This window comes from Mercenaria mercenaria, unplaced genomic scaffold (genome assembly GCF_021730395.1).
Source record: "Mercenaria mercenaria strain notata unplaced genomic scaffold, MADL_Memer_1 contig_857, whole genome shotgun sequence".
Lineage (NCBI taxonomy): Eukaryota > Metazoa > Mollusca > Bivalvia > Venerida > Veneridae > Mercenaria > Mercenaria mercenaria.
In genome coordinates, this window is record NW_026463766.1 from 5,879 (window position 1) to 20,000 (window position 14,122).

The window sequence follows — 14,122 nt, forward strand, 5'->3', positions numbered from 1 at the left end:
AGTTAAGTAAGTAAGTAAGTAAGTAAATTTGATAAGTAAGTAAGTAAAGAAAGAAAAAAAGAAAGAAAGAAAGAAAGAAGGAAAGAAAGAAAGTAAGTAAGTAAGTAAGGAAGGAAGAAAGTAAGGAGGGAAGGAAAGAAGGAAGGAAGGAAGACAGACAGAAAAGAAGAAAGAAAGTTAAGTAAGTAAGTAAGTAAGTAAGTAAATTATTTAAAGAGGGTAACCCATTTAGCTAAGGTAATTGTCTTAAACTGTAATGAACAGTATTATAATCATAGTAACAAATATTTACTAGAAATCAAAGTAATTATTGTCCGTAAGTATTGACCTGACACTCATGAATATTTCCGTAAATTAATTTTTGGTGTTCGAACATAAATAGCGATATGATTAAATGTTACATATATCGTTCTTAATTGATACACTTTCGCATGTGCAGGTAGCTGTGCGGACAAAGCGTGCACCTGCCAATATCAGGATTGTAGGTTCGAGTCGTACGTCTGACCATATCTTTCTTTCCCCAATTTTTTTATGCAGACATACTACTCATTTGATCAAAGGTATCGTGATATTTATGGTTCATTTATTAAGAGTAATCATATAAATAAAAATATTTACCCGTTGTAAAAAAGTGGAATAAAATTGTTTTAAATTTATCTTAGATAAAAAGACAAATTATCTGTGACCAGCGTTCCAGAAAATAAATACTACAAGAGAAAACAATTAAAATTCATGAAATATGACACAAAAAAATAATGTACTTTGCTATTTTAGAGGTTTAAAAGTTTTTATAAAATGTTTCCAGTATTAATATAAAAGATAACCATGCAGTCAGGGAGCCAGGCTAATTAAGTGATTTCTGTGTTAACGTGTGTAGAAGTCAGACACCTTACCTCTACGTCACCGTGTCATCGATTAACTTTACATGTTACTTTAGTAATGTAGATACCTTCAGGCTACTAATATTGCGTGAATTAACGAAAACGCCCGAAAATATTGGCGAAGATTAATGAGTGCCAGATCAATACTTACGGACAATATAACTAAAGATATGAAATGTAGTTAAAAACAAATCCATTTATCTTTTTTATATTGTTAGTTAAAACGTAACAGAGAAGATGGAGATTTGGTTTCTACTGGCAACTAATTCCTAGTACAAATACTATCCTAAACGGCAGTGTCGGGTCTGAATTGTTATAACTCCTTTGCCACCGTTATTTTAGTTCTTTGCGTACTACAGTATTACAAAGTGTAGAGACAGGTTAACTAGACTAAGCCAAAGCATGCAGTTTCGTATATTAGTATTTCTGTATTCTCATAAGAATAATATGAAATAAGGCACTGCCTCAATCGGGAATCGATCAGACTTCAACTCATCCCTTTAACATTTAAAAAAAACTGTCTACTAGGGTGTTAACAGGCAAATTGTTGAGAAGCACAATGACAGGCAAATTGTTGAGAAGCACAATGACAGACTTAAGGTGATCACATCAGCTCACACTGTGCTCAGGTGAGCTAAAAATCATACAAACTGAAAAGTTACTAGATTGCAACTCACTGTTAACAAGACTTAACAGACAGACACATATCAACAATCTATTTGCACCACCGCAGGTTAAGAGCTCAGTCTAGGGAGACATATTAGCCTTCTTGTGCAGGCTTGATTTTTTTCTATTTGTGTTAAGTGTAATTCTGAAATTACTCGTAAAACAAATTCTAATTTTGCTTTTATATACACATTACAAAGACTTGCATTACACTTTATTTATTGAATAAAATGTTCACATGTTTAAGGTTTATCTGTATACACATTTATAATGATCACAGATCACATAATTTGTTTTATCCATACAAGAAATAGAGCTGAACTGTGAATAACAACTTTTAATAACAGTACTGGATACTTTTGTCAGGCTTTGAAATAAGTATTGTCAAAATAAAGAAAATGTGACTTGCTGTAATCTGTATTCTAAAATGTACAATTTCTCTTACAACAAGAACAAATAAACAAGAGGGCCATGATGGCCCTGTATCGCTCACCTGACATATTGACCTAAAGATCATCAAGATAACATTCTGACCAAGTTACATTAAGATATGATCATAAATGTAGCCTCTAAAGAGTTAACTAACTTTTCCTTTGATTTGACTTGATGACCTAGTTTTTGACCCCACATGACCCAGATTCAAACTTGACTTAAAGATCATCAAGATTAACATTCTGTTTAAGTTTCATGAAGATGCAGTCATAAATGTGGCCTCTAGAGTGTTAACAAGCTTTTCCTTTGATTTGACCTGGTGACCTATTTTTTAAATTTCCCACCTGACCCAGATTTAACTTGGCCTATAGATCATCAAGATTAAAATTCTGACCAAGTTTCATTAAGATATGGTCATAAATGTGGCCACTACAGTGTTAACAAGCTTTTCCTTTGATTTGGCCTAGTGACATAGTTTTTGACCCTAGATGACCCAATTTCAAACTCATCCAATATTTTATTGAGAGTAACATTCTGACCAAGTTTCATTAAGATTGGGCCAAAATTGTGACCTCTAGAGTGTTAACAAGCTTTTCCCTTGATCTAACCTGGTGACCTAGTTTTTGACCCCACTTAAGCCAGATTTTAATCTGATCTATGGATCACTAAGATTAACATTTTGACCAAGTTTCATTAAGATATGGTCATAAATGTGGCGTCTAGAGTGTAAACTAGTTTTTTCTTTGATTTGACCTAGTGACCTAGTTTTTGACCCTACATAACCCAGATTCAGACTGGACCTTGAGATCATCAAGATAACATTCTGACCAAGTTACATTAAGATATGATCATAAATGTAGCCTCTAAAGAGTTAACTAACTTTTCCTTTGATTTGACTTGATGACCTAGTTTTTGACCCCACATGACCCAGATTCAAACTTGACTTAAAGATCATCAAGATTAACATTCTGTTTAAGTTTCATGAAGATGCAGTCATAAATGTGGCCTCTAGAGTGTTAACAAGCTTTTCCTTTGATTTGACCTGGTGACCTAGTTTTTAATCCCACCTGACCCAGATTTAACTTGGCCTATAGATCATCAAGATTAAAATTCTGACCAAGTTTCATTAAGATATGGTCATAAATGTGGCCACTACAGTGTTAGCAAGCTTTTCCTTTGATTTGGCCTAGTGAGATAGTTTTTGACCCTAGAAGACCCAATTTCAAACTCATCCAATATTTTATTGAGAGTAACATTCTGACCAAGTTTCATTAAGATTGGGCCAAAATTGTGACCTCTAGAGTGTTAACAAGCTTTTCCCTGATTTAACCTGGTGACCTAGTTTTTGACCCCACTTAAGCCAGATTTTAATCTGATCTATGGATCACTAAGATTAACATTTTGACCAAGTTTCATTAAGATATGGTCATAAATGTGGCGTCTAGAGTGTAAACTAGTTTTTTCTTTGATTTGACCTAGTGACCTAGTTTTTGACTCTACATAACCCAGATTCAGACTGGACCTTGAGATCATCAAGATAAACATTCTGACCAAGTTTCATGAAGATATAGTCTTAATTGTGACCTCTACAGTGTTAACCAGCTTTTCCTTTTATTTGACTTTGTGACCTAGTTTTTGATCCCAGATGACCCAATATCAAATGTGTCCAATATTTTATTAAGGTTAACATTCTGACCAAGTTTCATAAAGATTAGGTCAAAATTGTGACCTCTAGAGTGTTAACAGTCAAATTGTTGACGACGAACTGAACGGACACAGGGCGATCACAAAAGCTCACCTTGTTGTATGGAAAAGGTTTAAATGTTCCCCGTCATCCTGACCTTTGGAACTCTAAATCAATACAGGTAATCTGCTGGTCAAGACCAACCTTGTACTAAATTTTGTGTTTCTCATCCCAAGCATCCTGAAGTTATTGTCCAAAAACTGTTTTAAAAGAACCGTTATTTTGTTGAATTTAACATCACACCGACACAAGATAGGTCATATGGCGACTTTCCAGTTTTAATGGTGGAGGAAGACCCCAGTGCCCTCCGTGCATTATTTTAAAGAACCGGATCAGTGTGACCTTGACCTGTGACCTACAGACCTCAACATCATTAGGGGTCACCTGCTGGTCATAATCAACCTCCCTAACAATTTTCATGATCCTAGCTCAAGCATTCTCAAGTTATAATCTGAAAAACATTTCACTGTTTTGCCTTATTGTGACCTTGACCTACTGACCTCAAAGTAAAACTTGACCTGTATTTCATGATGTGACACCTGTGTACCAAACTTTATCATCCTAGGCTCAAGGTCTCAAGTATCATTCAGAAACGTTCAACTGTTCAAGGTCACTGTGACCTTGACCTTTGATCTATTGACCTCAAATTCAAACAACCTGTATTTTATCATGTTACACCTGTGTTACAAAAGCTATGATCCCAGGCCAAAGCGTTTGCAAGTTATCTTGACCTTTGACCTACTGACCCCAAAGTCGTCTTGACCTGTACCTATGTACCAAAAAATATTTAAATCGGTCAAGCTTTTCATGAGTTATCATCTGGAAGCCATGAAAACCTACTGACTGAAAGACAGACAAGCTTACTACATGGGGGTATAACAGAACAGTCTCTTTAAAATCTCATGAAAAATATTACTTTACTGTAACTATGTTAATTACAATGTAGTAGACATTCTTTACAAAATAAACCAGAAAACAATTATCTAAAATAAGATTAATGAAACTTTAGTATGTTTTATGAGAACTAGATGCCCATGGGCAATATGTCGAGCCCGCCAGCTGTCAAAAGGACTGGGAGTCGTACATGACACTCCTTGTCTCACTGAGGCAAACATTTATGCCAAATAAAAGAGATTGCAAAAAGTTACAATATAGATTATTTACAGTAACAACAAAGGAACGTAAATTTAAAAAAAAATTTAAAAAAAAAAAAAAAAAAAAAAAAAATATATAAAAATTCTAAGTCCACACAAAAATCCGCACCACCAGAGATAGGTCAAAATACACCTGAAAATTGGATGTAACATGCATGTTGTACTACAGAAAAGTGGTCTTGATTTTTCCCTATGACCAGTAATAAAACAGTTACAAATGTAAGCTATTTATAGTAACAACAAAGGGAAGTAATTCTAGATCTTATGCATGACCCTCCGTCGCATGATGAGAACAATTGTGCCAAGTTACATCAAAATCCCTCTATGCATCAAAAAGAAATGCTCCAGACAAAGTCATTCTTGTATCTGACTTTTGACCTCTAAGTGTGGCCTTGATCTTAGACCTAGGGAACTGGTTCTTCCCCATGACACTCCGTCTCATGGTGGTGAACATTTGTGCCAAGTTACATCAAAATCCCTCCATGCATGAAGAAGAAATACTCCGGACAAAGTTGTCATTCTTGTATCCTTTGACCTCTAAGTGTGACCTTGACCTTAGACCTAGGGACCTGGTTCTTGCGCATCACACTCCATCTCATGATGGTGAACAATTGTGCCAAGTTACATCAAAATCCTTCCATGCATGAAGAAGAAATGCTCCAGACAAAGTCATTTTTGAATTTGACCTTTGACCTGTAAGTGTGACCTTGGCCTTTGAGATAGGAACCTGGGGTTTGTGCATGACACTCCGTCTCACTGAGGTTAACATTCATACAAAATATAAACAAGATTGCTCCATGCATGTCCAAGTTATGGTCTGGACAAACAAATCCGGACAGACGCACGCACGCACATACACCGAACAGACATTTAGACAACTATGTCTTCGCTTCCGCAATCGGGCTCGACAATAACAAAACCAATGTGATAATACATTATCTCTTAAAGTAACAGAGCTTAGTCAATCACTACTGCTCTCAAAATAAATTTAGTTTCCAAGTAAATCCTGAATTCCTATCCTTAAAAGTTTTTTTTTTATTCAAGTTCCCTTGTATTTCTGTCTTTTCATATTTTCTGGTGTTTCTTTCTTGCTTTTCAAGTATACTGGATTTGTTGACCTTCCATTTTGTAGCTGCCTGCTCTCAAGAAGTAAACCTGTAAAACACAAATCAAACATTGTAAATTGATAAAAAGAGACCCCAACCAACTTTCATAAAGATCCCATGAAAAATGTGACCACTAGAGTGGTCACAAGCAAAAGTTTACGGACGCACGCACGGACGACGGACGCAGCGCGATCACAAAAGCTCACTAAAAAATCAATATCTGAGAACCGCTTCCTCCAGTAATACTAAGCTGTAAACAAAATTAAACCATTTGTTGATGTGATTTTTGGGAAATGTTACCTTGCATTTTGGGATGCTGGGAAAAAAATGCAATATTTTTGGATTGGGAAGTGGCCGAATATAGGCCTCTGTCATATAAGGATGAAAAGCCCTGCCGGCTAACAATTTCTGACAAGAAATCATTTTCAAAGTTTTTCTTTTCGTTGAGTTCTATATGGAATTAAATTCTTTGGGTAATTTTGAAAGAGGACTACCCCATGATCATTCTGTGAAGTTTGGTGTAAATCTGCCCAAGGGTTCTGAAGAAGATTTTTTACAAATTGTTGACACATGACGAACATCAACTCATGTTGTCACCCTGTGACATGTGATCGAGCTAATACATGTAATTGTTTAAATTTGCATACATGTATTAATTTTTATGGTTTTGTCCAGAAATGTTTTTTCATCAAGAAAATGAAATGGGAGTCTTTACTAAGGCCTAAAAAATTTCTTTGTTTCCGGTAACATGCTAAAAAAAATTAGGTAGGTATGTCGGAAAAACTTTTTCTTTGGATTTTTTAAAATTATTTTTAGGGAGACTTTTTGGAAATTATTTTTGTGTCAAAAAATAAATACAAATAGGGGTGTTATGCCTCTAGAGCATTAGTAAGTTGATTTATAACATCACTGTCCTTGTTTAAAGCATAAAAAGTGCAGTTTTGCAACTTAGTTGAAAAAAAAAGTTCTCAAAGGCCATAAAAACATTTAGGGTCTGGCCAAAAATTTATGGTAGGTCAGGATACAGGAAACAGACAATTTTCTTTACGCCTAATGTTCCTTGGTATTTGATTCTGTGCACTGACTCAATTGCAAAAATCTGTCCACACAAATACTAATTTGTATACAGTAATTATCATGCTTTTTGAATGATTGAAACTGCTGCCCACAGCTGCAACTATATAATAAAGAAACAGAAAGATAGAAATACCTTATGAGCTGCAAGCAAGTGGTTTCAGTCTGTCAACAAGCACTTTCGAGCAGTACAACAATACTCTGTATAATAGACCAAGATGCCTGAAAATAGTGAAAAAGTGAGCAAATTAAGAAAACATGGACAACCAGCAGTTTTGAAATTTCAAAGGTCTAAGGGCTAACATCTTTTTTGCAGTTTTTCAATTTTCATGCCAGTAAAATGACCCCAATTATATTATTGGCATGGCGGGAGAATTTGTGAAATAAAACTTTTTTAATGAAAACTAGAAAATGCTTTTGTAAAAAAGCGCATGTCTCCCCCAATGCAAAGTCCTATAGGCACGAAGTCAATAGGGGTCAGGAGCGAAAGTCAAAGAGACACTGATGGTTGGCTGCAATAGGGATCATCTACTTGGCATGTCCAGTCATCCGGCTAAATTTCAACACTAGTGGCCTAGTGGTTCTCAAGTCACTGTTCAGGCTCCTGTGACCTTGACCTTTGATCAAGTGACCTCAAAATAAATAGGGGTCATCTACTCTGCATGTCCAATCATCCTTTTAAGTTTCAACATTGTAGGTCAAGTGGTTCTCAAGTTATTTCCAAAAAATGATTTTACATGAACAGGCCACTGTGACCTTGACCTTTATTAGTCTGACTCCAAAATCAATAGGGGCCATCTACTCTGCATGTTCAATCATCCTATGAAGTTTCAACATTCAGGGTCAAGTGGTTCTCAAGTTATTGATCGGAACTGGTTATCAATGTTCAGGCCCCTGTGACCTTGACCTTTAACGGAGTGACCCAAAAACAATAAGGGTCATTTACTCTGCATGAACAATCATCCTATGAAGTTTCAACATTCTGGGTCGAGAGGTTCTCAAGTTATTGATTGGAAATGGTTTTCCATGTTCAGGCCCCTGTGGCTTTGACCTTTAACAGAGTGACCCTAAAATCGTTAGGGTTCATCTACTCTGCATGACCAATAATCCTACGAAGTTTCATCATTCTGGGTCAAGTGGTTCTTAAGTTACTGACCGGAAATGGTTTTTAATGTTCGGGCCCCTGTGACCTTGACCTTTCACAGAGTGACCCCAAAATCATTAGAGGTCATCTACTCTTTATGATCAATCATCCTGTTAAGTTTCAACATTCTGGGTCAAGTGGTTCTCAAGTTACTGACCGGAAATGGTTTTCAATGTTCAGGCCCCTGTGACCTTGACCTTTATTAGTCTGACTCCAAAATCAATAGGGGTCATTTACTTTGCATGTACAATCATCCTATGAAGTTTCAACATTCTGGGTCAAGTGGTTCTCTAGTTATTGATCAAAAATGGTTTTCAATGTTCAGGCCCCTGTGACCTTGACCTTTGACGGAGTGACCCCAAAAACAATAGGGGTCGTCTACTCTTTATGACCAATCATCCTATGAAGTTTCAACATTCTGGGTCAGGTGGTTCTCCAGTTATTGATTTGAAATGGTTTTCAATGTTCAGGCCCCTGTGACTTTGACCTTTGACAGAGTGACCCCAAAATCAATAGGGGTCGTCTACTCTTCATGACCAATCATCCTTTGAAGTTTCAACATTCTGGGTCAAGTGGTTCTCTAGTTATTGATCGGAAATGGTTTTCAATGTTCAGGCCCCTGTGACCTTGACCTTTGATGGAGTGACCCCAAAATCAATAGGGGTCATCTACTCTTCATGACCAATCATCCTTGAAGTTTCAACATTCTGGGTCAAGTGATTCTCTAGTTATTGATCGGAAATGGTTTTCAATGTTCAGGCCCCTGTGACCTTGACCTTTGATGGAGTGATCCCAAAAACAATAGGAGTCGTCTACTCCAGCAGCCCTACAATCCTATGAAGTTTGAAGGTTCTAGGTCAAATGGTTCTCCAGTTATTGCTCGGAAATGAAGTGTGACGTACGGACGGACGGACGGACGGACGGAGAGACGGACGGACAGGGCAAAAACAATATGTCTCCTGGGGGAGACATAATAAAACAGTAGCAAATTTTGTCAAAATGTACAATGAAACAAAGTAAATGCAGTTAAAAATTTCAGTTTTGAAAAAGAAAAGTCACTGTATGAGTATAGGTTTGTTTACACGACTGACCAGCCAGAACTGCAAAACATTACTTTAACCCAGTGAATTCCAGGTACCTCTTTGACTTGGTGGTCTATGACCTTCACTTTGCTCGATATCATTAAAAGGCAAAAACAGACTTGTAAAGCAGCTAGAAGAATCTGTTCTGCCTTCCTCAGTTAAGTATGAACACAGGAGCCGACAAAATGCTACAATTGTTTATTGGTATGTGACGGTCATGATTCATAAATGTATAAATATAACTTTAAACATATTTGAGTATGTGTGCAGTGTACAAAATTCAGATTTCAACTAACCCATTCTGGCAACCAGATAGAAAATTTTCCAAGCCTGACACCAAATTATTATTTCACATGCCTGAACTTAAAGCTGAATTTTGAACCATAAAACAACTGGTCTAGCTCATACCCTCAAAATACTTCATCATATTGTTTGGGACATGATCGACTGGGGATTCCTAGAAGAACAGGAATTGAATGCATCGGAACAACAAGTAATGTGAGCGGCTTCAGTTTGCATTTGCAGAGCTCAAATTTAACTTTTTTGACCAACGTACTGCAAATTTTATCACGTAGCTTTTTTTTCTTGTTGCTAAATCTGACATCTACTTGCAAATTTAGACTTTCAATTAAAATGTTAGAATATCCTAAAAAATCATGCTAGAACATCAATATTGTTTGCAGGGTTTTCCTTGGCATACAATTTTGTTGCGTTATAACTCAAATGACCCTCAAAGTAATTCGGAACGCATCATTGATGGTGTAACTTAACTACTGGCTGAAACTACGGCAAGGCAAATTTTCGTACTTAATATTATAAATACCGATTCAACAGTATACATGTAAGAATTAGTAAGATAGCCTGCGTTCTAGATTTAATTATAAGATAGACCTCTACATTTCTTTTAATATAATCAGTAATCCATTCAACAAAAAATGGCTAACCAAAAAAGATGTTGTGTTTTCTGTTATCCTCAAATGAAAGCGAATCTACAAACATTAACCAAAACCGCAACAATTTTGACTACTATTTGTATTTGCAAAATAAATTGTGTGAAATTTTTATCTCAACTCGCATTCCATGAAACTGACTTGCATTTAGCGAGTCCAAAATTTGAGCCCTGTGATTTGTGAAAGTAATTACAAACTTCTGCATGATATGGTTCTGACTAACTCTTAAACTCTTGCGTTTATGGAACAGTTTGAATTCAATTCCTTCATAATTCTGACCAACTAATCGAGCATGCTTCAGAGCTCCAGATAAGGGCTGTATTTTTGTAATTACGAATTTGTTAGGGATCAGATATGACTTAATCTTAAAATGTGGCCATATCAATACGGATTTATTTTAAAATGTGGTTGTATCAGTACGACATGTAAACAGTATTACATATTCCAAAGAAAGATCGAGCTGAACTGCATGTCTGCGCCAAGTTGCGCTTATCAACGCTATCCCGACTGTTGACAATTTGCACGGTTTGTCAAATGAGTGTGGTATATACGAAACAAACGCCAATAGCATAATGAAATGATTAATGTAATGCATTAACACATATTTTTTTGGACTTCAAAAATTATGCGTCATAAAAATCTGAAAAGGGGAAATAATTCTACCAAAACTGAAGGCAACCAAGTTATTTTTATTTTAATTTGTGTCATATGAACCAAGTTTGAAAGAAATATCTTTACTATTTTTCAAAAAATGTTAGTTTTTATGTCGAAAGCCAGATCGGGCAATGTTACCAGCCTGTTTAAAATCTATATTTTTTTCTATTAGCCAATCCGATTCCCTATATTTAGGCTGAGCACAGCTTATCGGCAGAATCATAAGCTCAACTTGCTCGGTGTCAAATGAGTGTGGAATATACGAAACAAACGCAAATAGTAGTGATGGGCCGATTAGCGGATATAATCGATTGACGGCTAGAAAAGTCCAACCGATTCCGATAATCGATTATGTTTTCTCAGAGTCGATAGCGGGTACGAATCTACACGGGTATGAACGAAGGTTTCCGAAGGGAAATACGGTGCGTGAGAATCTATGTTTACCTTAGAACCGAAATATGGACTACCTGCATGCATAACGGATAAAACAGAAGTATGCCGACAATCAAACGTTAGTATTTCGTTTCAGTTATCCAATGAAAATGGATTTAACATCTTACAGTTAGGATCAGCTGTTAACATGGCGGCGTCCATAGCGTCAATAAAAGTGCGGCCAAAAAAATTAGCGAAACTTGATAAATTTCGTATTTTACAACGGTATGCCCGAGGGAATTTATCTGTTGAAACTGGACACTAATGCTGTTCAAATTTCCGTGTCTATTCGTAATTTCAATGGAAAGAACTTTGGTGTTTTTATGCAGTTGCAGTTGTCATCGAGTTTTGATTTTTTTCTGCCAAAATTCCGTTAACCCAGTATTGCTGACCAGTGTACATATGGAAACAGATTAAACTCTGATTTTATCTGATCATTTTTACCAAGCTTCATGACATTGTTATATGCCATAGCAACAAGTAGTTGGAACAAGGTGCTACTCAGTAGTGTCAGGCTATGGTAACCATTGTACGAAATATTAATATTACCCGAAAAATAACTGAAAATTTATTTAATGATTTTCTACAATCACTATTTTTGTCAGCCAGAGAAAGACTGAAATATCTGTACTTCCTTGCTGTATGCTAGATATGTTACAGGTACAGGTATACCAGTCAACTGTCACAAATGACAGCTATGAGTCTATGATACATGTATGTAAACCAGATTGCAATTTATTGTTGTTTCCCTGTCTGCAACTAATTAGTCATTACTAAACAAGTTTCTGTTTACCATGAACCAGCTTTAAAACATCTGATTAATGGTAGTTCTTTATTTTTCAAAAGAGCATATGAATTTTAAGTAAAACAGTCACTTTAAAGACATGACTATCTGAATAAACAAGTATGAAAATAAATAACATTCAACCGATTATTTTTCCGATACATCGCATCGGTTTGCTAACCGATTCCAACCGATAATCGGTTGGAGTTTTCCAACCGATGTCCCATCACTAGCAAATAGCATAATGTAATGCATTAACACATAATTTTTTTGGAATTCAAAAATTATGCGTCATAAAATCTGAAAAGGGGAAATAATTCTACCAAAACTGAAGGCAACCAAGTTATTTTTATTTTAATTTGTGTCATATGAACCAAGTTTGAACGAAATATCTTTACTATTTTTCAAAAAATGTTAGTTTTTATGAAAAGCCCGATCGGGCAATGCCCGTATGAAAAAATAAGGCGGAATCTGCTCTGAATTTAAGCGTATTAAGGGCGTAATCCTGCTAAAATGGAATATTCAAAGGCGGACTATTGGCGGACATGGATTATTCTAAAAATTACGCTTAACAGGAAGGCGGAATTTTTCTTAAATTCTGGTTAATGCTTTTCAGAAAAAGGTGCATTCTCACTAGGCGGAATTTTCAGATGAAATAAGGGGAAATTTTGAACTTAGAAAAAATGGCTTTACTAAGTTAAGGCGAATTTTGGAAGGTGGTAATTGTATATCAATTAATTTGAAACAGGATCACAGTAAGGGCCCAGTGAGCTTATTACATCCAGATGTTGTGACTCCTGTTTAGAGAGAAAGCACTTTCTGAAGCCATTTATACATGGGTTGTTGTTAGTTAAGTAGACTAGACTAAGGAGTACATTATATATTTGTGGTGAGTTAGAATTTAATTGATTTACATCTGTAAATTAAGGTGCAGAGGATTTAATGAACATCTTTTCTGTTTTAACCAAATCACTATCTGTTAATTACTTACATTTCAGAAGTACATACGTATAATGCATAGCAGTTACAAGATAGCAAACAATTTAAATAATTAAGATTTCAAGTCTAAGTTAGTATTTAATTGTTATCTGAGTATCATAATTATTGCCATATTTATAGATATTTTATCACAATAGTTAGCACTGGCACCAAACATTAATGATAATTTCAGTAATAATCAGTAGTTCATGACATGTCCATGCTAATTTAGTGAAGGTTTAATAACTTTTAATTTTTTCAAGAAATGTTCATGATCTTTAGTCAGTATTGTTGTGCATTTGCTTCAGTAATTTTGTTATTAAGCCACAGCTGATATATTTGTAAAATTGAAGCTGTCTTATTAATAAATTGTATTTGGCAAAGCAAAATGAATCTAGTGAAATGTGAAAAGCTTCATGCTCAAGATAAATACTAAGGGTACTTTTTTATGTTTTACATAAGGCGGATTTTATTCCGGTCAAGCTTTTCTGGGTATTTTTTTCCCGCCTAAGCAGAAAATATCCTTAGACGGAATTTTTTCCTGCTTAAACATTTTTACGCCAATTTAGGCGGTTTCCGCCTTTCTAACAGGAAAAAATTTGCATATTTCGAGCCCTATTCTCCCTAAGGTCTCCCTAAGGCTGATATTACGCTTAATAGCAACATAAGATGGAAACCGCCTTATTTTTCTGGGCAGTTTCCGCCTAAAGTATGGGCGTACTTTTTCGTACGGGTGTTACCAGCCTGTTTAAAATCTGTATTTTTTTCTATAAGCCGACCCGATTCCCTATATTTCTAAGGCTGAGCAATAAGGAATTTCTATGCTTTTTATGGGTGGGGTGTTTGTTTACATTATTATTATACAATGGAAAGTTAGTTACTCACGTTTCTAAAAATGTCAACAGGTCCAACCATGCACATGCTGTACTGGAGTGCCGTCCATATTCTATATAAAAGTAAAATAATTCCATTTATCAGTCATGCCTGCAAGTAAAATCACGGATTTCTTAATTTTAAAAATTCAATACTGTACTGGTTGGG

At 35.6% G+C, this 14,122-nt stretch overlaps 2 long non-coding RNA genes across 2 annotated transcripts; both read right to left on the reverse strand.

Annotated features, from left to right (window-relative positions):
* Positions 1–1,749: 1,749 nt before the first annotated feature.
* On the reverse strand, positions 1,750–3,239 carry LOC128554900 (uncharacterized). The gene is made up of 2 exons (XR_008369725.1): positions 2,877–3,239; positions 1,750–2,295 (listed from the first exon to the last, which is right to left on the reverse strand). It is a non-coding gene; the product is annotated as an uncharacterized LOC128554900 (long non-coding RNA).
* Positions 3,240–4,333: 1,094 nt separating this feature from the next.
* LOC128554902 (uncharacterized) lies at positions 4,334–14,107 on the reverse strand. Its single transcript, XR_008369726.1, has 3 exons — positions 13,967–14,107; positions 7,194–7,279; positions 4,334–6,032 (listed from the first exon to the last, which is right to left on the reverse strand). It is a non-coding gene; the product is annotated as an uncharacterized LOC128554902 (long non-coding RNA).
* Between the last annotated feature and the right edge of the window lie 15 nt (positions 14,108–14,122).